The 12,425-nt window shown below is 36.4% G+C and overlaps 1 pseudogene; it reads left to right on the top strand.

Annotated features, from left to right (window-relative positions):
• Nucleotides 1-8,164: 8,164 nt before the first annotated feature.
• Nucleotides 8,165-8,544, top strand: LOC150015076 (large ribosomal subunit protein eL27 pseudogene; annotated as a pseudogene).
• Nucleotides 8,545-12,425: the final 3,881 nt, after the last annotated feature.

Genomic DNA, 12,425 nt, shown 5'->3' with positions numbered 1-12,425 from the left:
ACTAGACTTTCTTCACTATAGCATTTCCCAGCAATGATAGCTAATGGCATGACTAATGCCAAAATGAGTCACCCTAAAGGTACTTGTTAGGGTTAGAGTTAAATGTCAGCCTCTTATTGCAATAAAAATCTTTAAAAAATGAATTTTGGGGGAAATGAACATAGTAAAAAAATTTTCTCATTCACAATGATGAATATTCCTATCCTAACATAAGTACAGCTTGATTTACAAAAAACATATATGAAGCCATTCCTCTAATTGGGAATAGAAATAACATTTTTCATTTGTTCAATGGGCACTGTGATTCCCGTCTGAGTGGTGTTATTTCTGGCACCCCAATGAGCCACTGCTAGGATTTGTCAAAATGGATCCGGGCTCCCTTCTTCATCTTTGGATGTGTTCTTCCTCTGAAATCCGTTAGAAGAAAGAGCCTCTTTATTTTATCTCAAAATTCAACACTTCTCTGATTACTGAACAGATGAGTTCTAAGGAAACCGACCTTATCTCAGTTGTGCCCCTCCAAGTTCCCCTTCTGTCCCATACCTGTGGCATGCCATGGCTGCATTAATCATGGGTGTTGTCCAGCCTTCACTGTTCTTTACCTCCCATTATATATATATATATATATATATATATATATATATCTTAAGATAAAAAAAAACGCCTTTTAAGAAAGTGGGAAGGTGTGCCCTGTTCTGCAATATTTGGCAGTATTCATTTTAACTGAATCACTTGTTAGGGCAAAGTTACTGCAACCTGTAAGAAATGGTAAATTTGTCATATGCATACTTGTACTGAATTAAATATTTTATAGTTTCTTAGCTCTGTGTGGGCTGACTGTTCTACTGAAATGCTCTAGCACCATAGAAACGTTGGGAGATACTTTTTCTTAATTGTAAGCATGTTTGAAAGATAAAAGTACAGTACCATAGAATTAACCTCCATTGTTAATGAATTCTGATCAAGTTATAATCTCTTTTATTTTATTATTTGAGATTTTTGTTTTACTTTTAAGCACTATAACAACTGTCCTTGTCCACAATCATTTCTTAAAGGCCTTAATGTCAGACGTATTGTCTACAAAATTATTTTTATAATTATCTATATAATTATCATCAGATAAAGATATCCAGTTTTAATTAAAATTTTTTGCATTTATAAAAACTGTGAAGTATGATTAAAATCTTTTTTGAAGAAATATATCTTTTTAAAAAGTCTGCTAACATCTTCCTACTGTTAAACCATTATATTAACATGAAATTCTAATGCTTAAAAAAATAGGCATTTAGCTAGAAAAAAAAGTTTGTAAACTTATAAACAAAATATAATGTATACCATACATTTTTATGTCTAAAAGAAACATGCTTCCACCCTTCCAGTTCAATAAGATGCAATAGACCATATTTATTATTTTTCTAAGCTTAAGACTTCTGAATCAGTTGACTGAAGTTTTATACTACAAGTTCCATTGCCCTCATGAACTGAGTTCATAATGGAAGCCAAGCTTCCAAATCTCTAGGCAGAGTTTCCCAGAGAAACAGAAGTAAGACTGCTAGTCACATTCTTTCTTGCTGGTTTCTTTTCTCAAAAACATTCAAGAGGGTTCAAGTAGCTGTTTACAGCCAACTCATTAAAATGCCTTCTTTCTTCTATTACAGCACATGATAAACATTTGGAGGCTCTGGTTCTCCTAGTCTAGAAGAATCAAGTCTTCCATTCCAGCATTTGGTCTCTATCACATTGCCCCTCACTCAGCTCCCCCTCCCCCTCAGCACCAGTCCTCACTCAAGAGCACTGTGACACATCACTACAGGCCTAAGTGCAAACAGAACCCTGGAAAGTCCAGCTTATCATTTGACTCCACTGTCTTCTCTTGTGAATGCACCCCCCTAGCTCTTACCCCTTCTCTCTTTATAGGGTTGAGAAATGAGGAGTAGCTAATAAGGCAAAACTCAAAATATTCAGTTGAAGATTGATGGAGGAAAGCTGTGAACACAGTAAAAATGTTTCTCCTATCATAGGGAGTTTACTAAGGAAGGAATTGTTTCTGTTTGGGAGTATTTGGGAAAAATTTTATGGCAGAAAGGATACTTAAAATGCATATGTTAGTCAGAGTCAGTAGCAACCCAAGAAAGAGAGACAAAGCAAAGTGTGGTAGGTAAAATATAGTCCCTCAAAGGTGTCCACATGTTAATCCCCAGAATCTATAACTACATTACCTTAACATGGCAAAAGAGATTTTGTAGAGGAGGTTAGGTTGAGTTCTGAGATGGTGCATTATCCTGAATTGTTCAAGTTCCTCCTAAGTGTCACAGTATTCTTATAAGAGGGTGACAGGGATGTGAGAGAAGGAGATGTGAGGACAGAGTGGACATCAGACTGATGCACTCTTTAGATGGAAAAGGCAAGGAAACAGACTCCCCCAGAACCTCCAAAAGGTATACAGCTCTGCAACACCTTGATTATAGCTTACTGAGACCCATTTCAGATTTATGACCTCTAGAATAGTAAGGTTGTGTTGTCTTTAGGCACTCATTTACGATTATTTGTTACAGGAGCAATAAGAAACTAACACACAAAGCAGAGGACTGTGTGCTGTTTGTAAAGACTATTAAACACTTCAGAGTGCACGGTGCATAGGGCTATTCAGTGGAGAAAAATATGAAAAGAATAATAAACAAATATAAAACATTTTGCTTTCTGCTTAAAGTACTTTCATATTCATTGTTTTAAAAATATGATTCTCATAGCAACATTTAATCCAGGCATTCCAATACTCTGCAAGTTAAAGATAAAGTAGCTATGGCTCAGAGAAGTTAATTGTCTTGCCCAAGTTTGTGTTAGAGCTGGGCCTGAGCCAAGGTCCGCCAACTCCTCACACTGTTCCATTACACATCTCTTGTTCATACCAGGTCACTGAATTTCCGAGGGGTTTGAATGTCAGGCCAAAGGGTGCGAAATTTATTCTCCAGCAGTAAGTTAAATGTTTTTAAGCAAGGAATGGCATAATCAGTTAATATAACAGTGTGACATAATGTAGATTCAGAGGGAAGAAAGAAATCTAGAGATTGATTAGGCCAACAGACTATTCCAGGATATGAGAAATAAATGTTTGAACTGAGGCCAGCAGTGGGAACAGAGACATACCGTTTTATACAGGGTGGGAAGAGGGTAGAAGCCGGTGAAAATAAGAGCAAAAATTCATTTTTCTGTTTTATTAACAAAAGAAATCTTATGATTTTGTAATATGTATATATCTCTTGGACAATAAATTAGTGTGTGTTTAAGTAGGCTTTATAGATTTAAATCAGGCTCCAAATTAAAATGCAAGTTTTTAACTCATTTAATTATTTAACTTTCTAAATTTCTATTTCAGAAGATAAAGAAACATTTGTGTAAAAAAAAAAAAAAAAGTGAATGAATCCCAATACTGTATATCTTACAATGATACCTGAGTTCTTTTTGTCTCATTGAGGTCAAATATCTGGCCACCAGTGAAAATCGAGAATAGAAAAATGCTGTTCTGTTAGTCTTGCAGTAATGGCAATACATTCTCTAAACCATCACCTTTCTGACAGGCTTTTCTTGACCCCATCCATCTCTCACTCTATTACCTATTTACTATTCCCTTTGTATTGCTGCTGGTAAGCTACAAAAATGCCTTTGGGTGGTCATCCTTGTTACATATCTGAAAAATGTGCTGCTGCGTTATGACATGTTATTTATTGCTATTATCCATCTGTCAGTTCTCATCATGCCCATTTTTCAATCTTTGATTGCCTTTTGTGACCTTGATTCTTAGAAGCTTTCACAGTTTTTATTTTTCTCTTTTCCCACAATGAGTTCAGAATTCAGATATGGGCCTTGGTAGGCTGAATAACGATCCACCAACAATGTCTAAGATGTCCTAATCCCCAGAACCTGTGATGTGTTGCTTTATATGGTAAAATGGACATGGCAAATTTGATTAAGGATCTTGAGATGGGAAGATTAGCCCAGTTTATCCGGGTGGGCCTGGTATAATCACAAGGGTCCTTATAAGAGATAGAGAAGCAGAAGAGAAAGAGAGATGGGGACAAAAAAAGCAGAGATCAGAGACAAAAGATGATGCTGTGCTGCTGGGTTTGAAGATGGAGGAAGAGGATGCAAGTGAAAGAATATAGTCAGGCTCTGGAAACTGGAGAAAGCAAGAAAACAGATTCTCCATAGAGCCTCCAGAAGGAACACAGCCCTGTAGACCCATTTTAGACTTCTGACCTCTAAAACTGTAAGATCATAAATCTGTATTGTTTTAAGTCAATATGTTTATGATCGTTCAGTAAAGCAGCAATACACAGTAAACACATGGTTCCAACAGAAAAAAAAAAATCCAAAAGTCTTATCTGTTTATACTTTTAAACTGAGATAAGAAATTAAAGTATCTCAGTTAAATTGGTCTGTTGTCATCTTAATTAGTATCCATAGATGCCTTTCCTCAGTTCCTGAAAGAAAATGTTCCAGTTAATTGTTTCATTTTGCAATGTCAGTGTAGAAAACAAAAAAAAATTATAATCTACCTCATAACTGTTTGAGAAATAAGTCATTTAAAACCTATTCAGAACTTCAGACATGCAGTCACTTGTCCTATGTGACTGCAGTCCGTTTATGTCTCATAATCTATAAGAGCCATAACTGTAAACTTTTATTAGTAAAAAAGGTGGTGACAAGTGTGGCGATTGCTGGGGGGAATGCAGTATGGGAGAGGTGGAGGTGGCTATGGGAGGATAAATTGTGATGGACAGATACTTGACTTGGAGTGGTAAACACACAGAACAGTGTACAGATGGTGTGTCATACAATCATGCACCTGAAACCTGTATAATTTTGTTAAGCAATGTCACCACAATAGAGTCAATTAAAAAAAACAAATTTTAATATAAATTTTTTTTAATTAAAAAGAACCTGTGGTGACACTAAATGTTGTCTTTTTCAGTCAAATAATGTTAAATTAAAAAATCAGCAAAAAATTTAATACTATAATTAGGCAAACCGCATTTCCTTAAACATTACTCAAAATGGAATCCCTCAATCCCCACACAACAGGACAAATCTAAAGTTTACCTGGAGTCCTCTCTCATAAAATTACTAAGAGAAGAGAGACAAACTGGAAAGCAAGAAGGAGGATTACAGAGAGTGGGAGTGGGTATATGAGGAAGGGGATTAATGATCACATTCAGATCCTCAGACATGATCCTACTCCCATACTCAACCAATGGGAGAGATGAGATGGAGTAATGTCCTCACACGGACCAGTGCTACTATAGAAAAGATGAATCAGAGCTTCCTAATACCCAGCCCTATAGATACGATGTCTTGCTTGAACACCTGGGCAGTAGCCGGTGGCACGGCTAAGGAAGAGGGGAAGGTTACTTTACAGTTTTCAAAAACTAAAGAAATTTTTTTTTAGTAAAACATCCCTACTGTCACTTTTATCACCACATTCTTTCAACCTTACCCCTAGCTCTCCTACTGTAAGGGCAAAGAGGAAGAAGGAAGAGACCAAATAATGTTTTTTGAACACTTATTAATGTCCAGTGAAATCCAAGATGTTTTTAATTTATTACCTCTCATCTTTAAGGTGAGTAGTACTTGTATCCCCACTTAAATGAGAAACTAAAACCTACACAGGTTAATTTTCCCCAAGGCAAGCAGCTGGCAAACTACAAGACTGGAATTCAAACACAGGTCTGTGTGTCTCATGCTAGAGCCTGAGTTCATAACCATTGCTCTAAGAGATAAATGTTATTTTTCTTTCTTTATAGATGAAAAACATTTGCATTGAAGGAATATCAAGAAACTTGTCTCTGAATCAAAATTACCTAATACTAGCTTCAGAATACTAATCACAGTATACATATATTAAAGAGCTTTAGATGTGGAAGGCAGATAATCTGGTTTTTCTGTAGCTTTATAAATTGTGATTTTGTGAAAATCACTCCTCACCCCTTGCTGGACAAGCATCCCCTTACTCATGCTCACTGGTATCCGCAAATTGACGTTAGAGTAAACCCAAGCGCTCAGAGCTACGAAGCAGGACCTGCTCGTTCACCTGAGGGCAGAATCAGGGTTTCAAACAATGGCGTCAAAATCTGAATTTGGAACAATTAAGTATCCCAAGCATAACCGAACTTTTAATTTTCAAACGTGCTTTTAAGGGAAATTTCATTTTGTATCATTCCAAGAGTTTATTGCTCTTAGATCCCATTGGTTGATGAGGTTCCTAGTGGGGAGAAAACACAGAATCTCTCAAGGGCCTTCCCTAACCAGAGCCTTAACATGATGGACCCATATTGCATGGGGGGCCCTTCAGCCACCATGGTTACACGCAGCCCAGATGACTCACAAAGAAAACATGATACATGCTGCTTCCTTTTAGACCGATTTGCTTTATACAATCAAGCACAAATAACAAAATCAAGTGTTCTTTTGTACTTCTTTCTTTTGGTTCAGATATATGTTCATATGCAAAATACACAAAAGCCTATTATGTTTTTGATGAAAGCTTCTAATTTGGGCAAGGCAAGAGCTAAACTTGGGTATGGCAGAACTCATCCATTTTGTTCCTATCCCTCTTTTAAAGCGTGTGTTAATTTACCCAGAGCTTGTGCCACAGTCAAATTAACTTCCTATGTACCTGTAATATTTCACAGTTAGAGAATATGAAAACAAAAAAGTTCATGAGAGTCACATGTGTTCTGGTGAGAATACAAAAGAAGCTACTAATTAGGAGAAACAAAACCCCCGTTGAAGGAGCAGCTGCAGTCATTTTCTGTGCCTTTTTGGCATTATGGAAACTGCATGCATTATCACAGTCACTTTTCACAGCATAGAGAGACATCATTAGCTTATTTTTTCCCCCATAAATTCATCCACTTTAGGCTACAGACAAGCAGTTCACATACCTAAGTTTGAAATGCCGAATTTCAGAAAATAACGTTTAAAATGTAGCCTATCCTTTAACAGATTTTGGAAACAACTTTTTTGAATAAATTTCAATTAGAGTCTCGAAGTGTTTACTTGCAATATTTCCTTTCCTTTGATGAAAATTCAGGAAAACTACAGTTTTACTTGCTGAAACGTGGTTGGAATATAGTTTCAGTTGGCAATAAATAAAACAAAAAACAGAGGAGCTGGACTGGAAAAAAAGAAGAGAAGTAAAGTTGCTAGTCAAGCAGAACTAATGTGTTTATAATACAGTTCTGAGAGAAGTAAGGAAACCTCATCAAAATTCAGCAGGACTTAGAACCACATTTCCTTGAAATGCGGATGGTAGGGGGTGGGGGGAGCAAGCTGAAGGCTCTAGATCCAGCCATGCTGTGCAATGAAGGACAGTATGACCTGAGTCAAAAATGGACAACTCTGTATTAAGAGGACATATCTGGACAAGCCCCACGCAAATCTGGACATACAGAGGTTACCAGTTCAAACACATTAAACTCAGGGTGCTTTTAAACATAAAAGTTCTTCTGGTTTTAATAGTCATTACTATATCAAGAGGAGAAACAAGTCATTACTATACCCACCATACATAAAGTAAGATCTTTGCTAAATTATAGGATGTTACATACATCATTTTAAATAGTAATATAGTATGCAAGAGTAAATGCGAGCTCAGAATTAAGTTCAGCAATGCCCCCTCCTCCCACGACTGGGAGGCCATGTGGGAAGCAGGCCTGGCCAGCTCATCTTGCACAGTAGGCATGTACAAAGAAAAGCATGCCTTTCAGCAACTGCTTTCAACAAATAGTAACTGAGCATCTGCTCTGGCCCCACTCAGATATGAGCCTCGGGGCTGAGTATGGAACATGGTGTGTGAAGCTGATTTCCAAGGCTGACCCAATTAAGCATATCAAAAATAGAGCCCAAACAAGAGCAGCCTAAGGAGAATACTTGGAACTGAGATGCAAAGGAAGCCACAGATAACAGAGCCCATGAACAAAAGCAAATCCAAACAAATTTGACAGACAGTTATCCCCATTAAAAAATTTTTGCCTACTCTTGGCACATTCACCTGAGTGTATCCATATTATTTGAAGGAGTGGGATACAAAAATAAATCACACTATTTTTAAAAGGCAGTGGGCTCAGTCTCTTTTCTGCTCGAGGCCCCAGTGGCTGCTGTAGAAATGGGCAAGTTTATGAAACCTGGGAAGATGGTGCTGGTCCTGGCTGCATGCTGCTCCCAGACGGAAAGCAGTCTTCATGAGGAACATTGATGGTGGCATGTCAGACCACCCTTCCAGCCATGCCCTGGTGGCTGGATTGGACCTCTATCCCTGCAAAGTGACAGCTGCCATGAGCAAGAAGAAAATTGTCAAGAGGTCTAAGATCAAGTCTTTTGTGAAAGTTTATAACTACAATCACATCATGTCCACAAGATACTCTGTGGATATCCACTTGGACAAAACTGTTGTCAACAAGGACATCTTCAGAGACCAAGGTCAAGTTCTAAGAGAGATACAAGACCAGCAAGACCAAATGGTTCTTCCAGAAGCTGCAGTTTTAGATCTTTTTTGTCATCGAAAATAAAATTAAAATAAAAATAATTGAAGGGCAATGGGCTCAAATACATAGTTAACACCGGCCTTGCTGCATTCTCTTTGAAAGGAGAGAAGAAACATACAAATTAGGAAAACACTGTACAATATTGAAATAAGAAGCAGTGCTAAAAGATGAATACAATAAAAATGTTGACAAAGGGGTAAAAATGATTTGGCAGTTTATACATTAAATTAATCCCAGTAGAAAAAGAGAGAAATGATGCTGAGGATGATGTAGAAAAGGGACTATTTCTTCTATTAAAAAAAGACTTGAAGAAAATATAACAAGATGATAATAATTACTAATTTGGCTTATGGGTTCATGAGTATTTTTATACCACTCTTTGAAGTGTACTATATTTTAATACCTCAAACTTAAACTAAAAAATAAATACAATTATATGTATTCACTAAAGACAACCAGGTATATATAAAAGCATGAAGAAAGTTAAAACCAACCATAATTCTACCATCAAGAGGAAAAATTGCACCAACACTTTAAATATATATACATACATACATACAATTTTTATAAAATAATTTTATAAAAATGAAGACTTGCTGCACAGCCTATATCCTGCTTTCTTTCATATAACAATTAAAATTTCAATTATAATAACTATTTCATAATGATTACATTCTTGAGAAAATAAATATAAAACAGAAAGAATTCTTATTTCCTTACATCACCTAGTGTCATCATTCCTCTATCATCTGTCAATTGATGAGCAAAAAATATTCCATCTCCTTCATTTTGCATTTCTTTGATTGCCAGTTAGGTTGTCTATTTTTTCATGTATATACAACATTGTACTACTGTGCACCTGTAGTGGCCACCTGCTCTATTTACCTGGCCTGTATCTCCCTTTTTAGGGAGAAACTGCCTCTTCCCTTTCCCACATTGCTGATGGAACTAACATACAAAATGCAAAATGCATTCGTCAATTCCTCATTTTAGAGACCAGCGTACAACCCCATCATTCTGCAGGTGAGATCTATCCCTCAACTACCGTGATTACTTAAAGAGTTGGGCCTTTCCCACAATCAACACCAATCAGAGGATCTCCCTGAGATTTAATTTTTGGATGCTAGGAGGGAACAGGAAGCTACTGTTTTCTTCTCCAGAATTCATGTTACACAATATAAAAATATAAAATTTGTGGCATCAAAAACATAAAATATATGTGAGGGAAGTAAAAGGGTATAAATTTGTATCGAACTTGCTATTAGTTCTAAACAGACTATTATATGTAGCTATTAGTTCAAAACAGAATATATATGTATAAAAGGTTTTGTGTAAGCCTCAGGGTAACCAAAGAACAAAACCCACAGTAGACATCCTGAAGACAAAGAGAAAGGAATTCAAGCATACCACTATGGCAAATCATCAAATCACAAAGGAAGCCAGCAGAGAAGAAAAGAAACAACGGAATTACAAAACATCCAGAAAATAAAAGATATTCGTAAGTTTTTACCTATCCATAGTTACTTTCAATGCAAATGGGTAAATTCTCCAGTCAAATGTCATAGAGCATCTGGAGGAATAAAAAACAAGATGCAACTATATGCTGCCCAAGACTTACTTCAGCTTTAAGGATGCACATAGGCCCCAAGTGAAGGGATGGAAAAAGAAGGAAATCATAATATATGCAACAACATGGGTGAACCAGGTTATGCTAAATGAATAAACAAGACAGAGAAAAACAAATACTGTGTGATCTCACTTGTAACTGGAATCTAAAACAAACAAACTCATAAACAGTCATTTGGGGGTTCCAGGAACTGAGTGGTGGAGAAAATAAGGAAGTGTTAAAGGATAACTATAGTTATACTGTATTGTATACTTTTAAATAAAAGTTGCCAAGAGAGCAGATCTGAGTACTTTGTCTTCACCATACAGAAAAAGTAGCTATGTGAGGTGATGAATGTGTTAACTAACATTATTATGGTAATCATTTTGCAATCTACACATGTATCAAATAATCAGGTTGTACACCTTATATTTACAGAATGTTATATGGCAATTATATCCCAGTAAACCTGTCAGGGAAGGAGTTTAGGGGTCAGAAGAAAGTAAACATTCTATGGTCTCTTTCTGACCTTCCTATCATACTACATTGTCTTCCTGACCTCTACATGTTCCCCTGAAATTAGTGATACATCTTTTTTTCCTAATAAAAGTTAATACATGCAGTTGTCTTTTTCTCTGTTTTCCTAATATGATAGTAGCATTCTTCATATTGATTTCGAACAGTTCCTTATTCATTGATGACCTTTGTCTTCCACGTGTATCTAGCAAATATTTTCTACTTTTTGTTTGCTGTATATTTTGCTTATTTTTTAACATTCAGAGGATTTTAATTTTTATTGGGTTGGCCAAAAAGTTTGTTTAGTTTTTCTCAATAAAAGCCACATTTTTCATTTTCACCAATAACTATTGATTTGGATATTTTAAGTATGTTGCATATCTTGCATGTGGTATAATGTTGATCATCCTCAATATCTCTATCTGATTGCTATCAACCTCAACTGGTCTACCTGACCCTATAGCAACATTCGGCAAGAAAACGCCAGCATGAAACTTTACAAACCACTTTTGACATGTTCGATCAGTCACAGCACCTTCTCCATACACTGCACAAAACTTTTTTTTGGGGGGGGGAGCGGGTGTTTCACTTGCATTTTTACCTTCCTTGGAATAATAAAGTGTAATATGCTAAAAATGTTGCATATTTTCTTCCATCTTCAATATTAAAATGGCTACACAAAAATTCACCAATTTTTTTTTAAATGCACACTGCTATGACAGCTGTCACAATACAATCTAACAGAATTGTTTCAAATGAAATTAAAGACAACTAAGTGTTACTAGAGCTATTTTACAGAAAAATATCAAATGAACTTTTGGCCATCCCAGTACATTTTCAATGTAATTTTCTATTATTGATTCTTCGTGAATTGCTACAGCTAAACCATTCTTACCCTGGAATCTCATATATACTGATCTGTGTTCTTTTCTAATCCTATTGATTGTTTTTTGTTTTTTTTTTAAGTATATGTACTATTTTATGGACCTGGTAATTACTGGAGAGTTCAATATGTTGTAAGTAAAGGAACTCTGGTTTGATTTCACATTAACTGGCCCATATCCTCAAGTTTGATCAAGTCTGTGATGTTTAATTTTTGTGTCAACTTGACTGGTTAGAGATGCTTAAAAAGCTGGTGAAACATTATTTCTGGGTGTGTCTGTGAGGGTGTTTCTGGAAGAGATAAGCATTTGTATCAGTGGATTGAGTGAAAAAGACCACCTTCACCAATGTGGGTGGGCTTCATCAAATCTGTTGAGAAACTGAATAGAATAAAAAGGCAGAAGAAGGGCAAATTTCCTCCCTGCTTGAGCTGGAACATCCATCTTCTTCTGCCCTTGGACACCAGCACTCCTGATTCTCAGGTCCTCACACTTGGACCTGGTTCCATCAGCCTGGTATAACTCCAGCCCCCTGGTTCTTGAGCCTTCAGACTCAGACTAATTATACCACCAACCTTCCTGGTTCTCCAGCTTGCAGACAAGGGATTGTGGAACTTCTCAGCCTCCATAAGAGCATAAGCCAATTCCTAAAATATATAACTTTCTTTTATATATACACACACACACACACACACACACACATATATACAAATATATGTATAGGTTTTATTTTTCTGGAGAACCTTGACAAGCACAAACCCTTTGAGATCATGCCTGGGTTTCTGGTCCAAAGGATCTGAAGATGTAGGACTCAGGTCAGTCACACTAATTCACTAAATTTTAGATCAGTTCTGCATCCATCTTTACTGCTACATCCAA

This window comes from Furipterus horrens, unplaced genomic scaffold (genome assembly GCF_987537825.1).
Source record: "Furipterus horrens unplaced genomic scaffold, mFurHor1.1.pri manual_scaffold_3, whole genome shotgun sequence".
In the NCBI taxonomy this organism is placed as follows: domain Eukaryota; kingdom Metazoa; phylum Chordata; class Mammalia; order Chiroptera; family Furipteridae; genus Furipterus; species Furipterus horrens.
The sequence above is the reverse complement of the archived record's forward strand: the minus strand, read 5'-3'. Positions and strand labels throughout refer to the sequence as shown.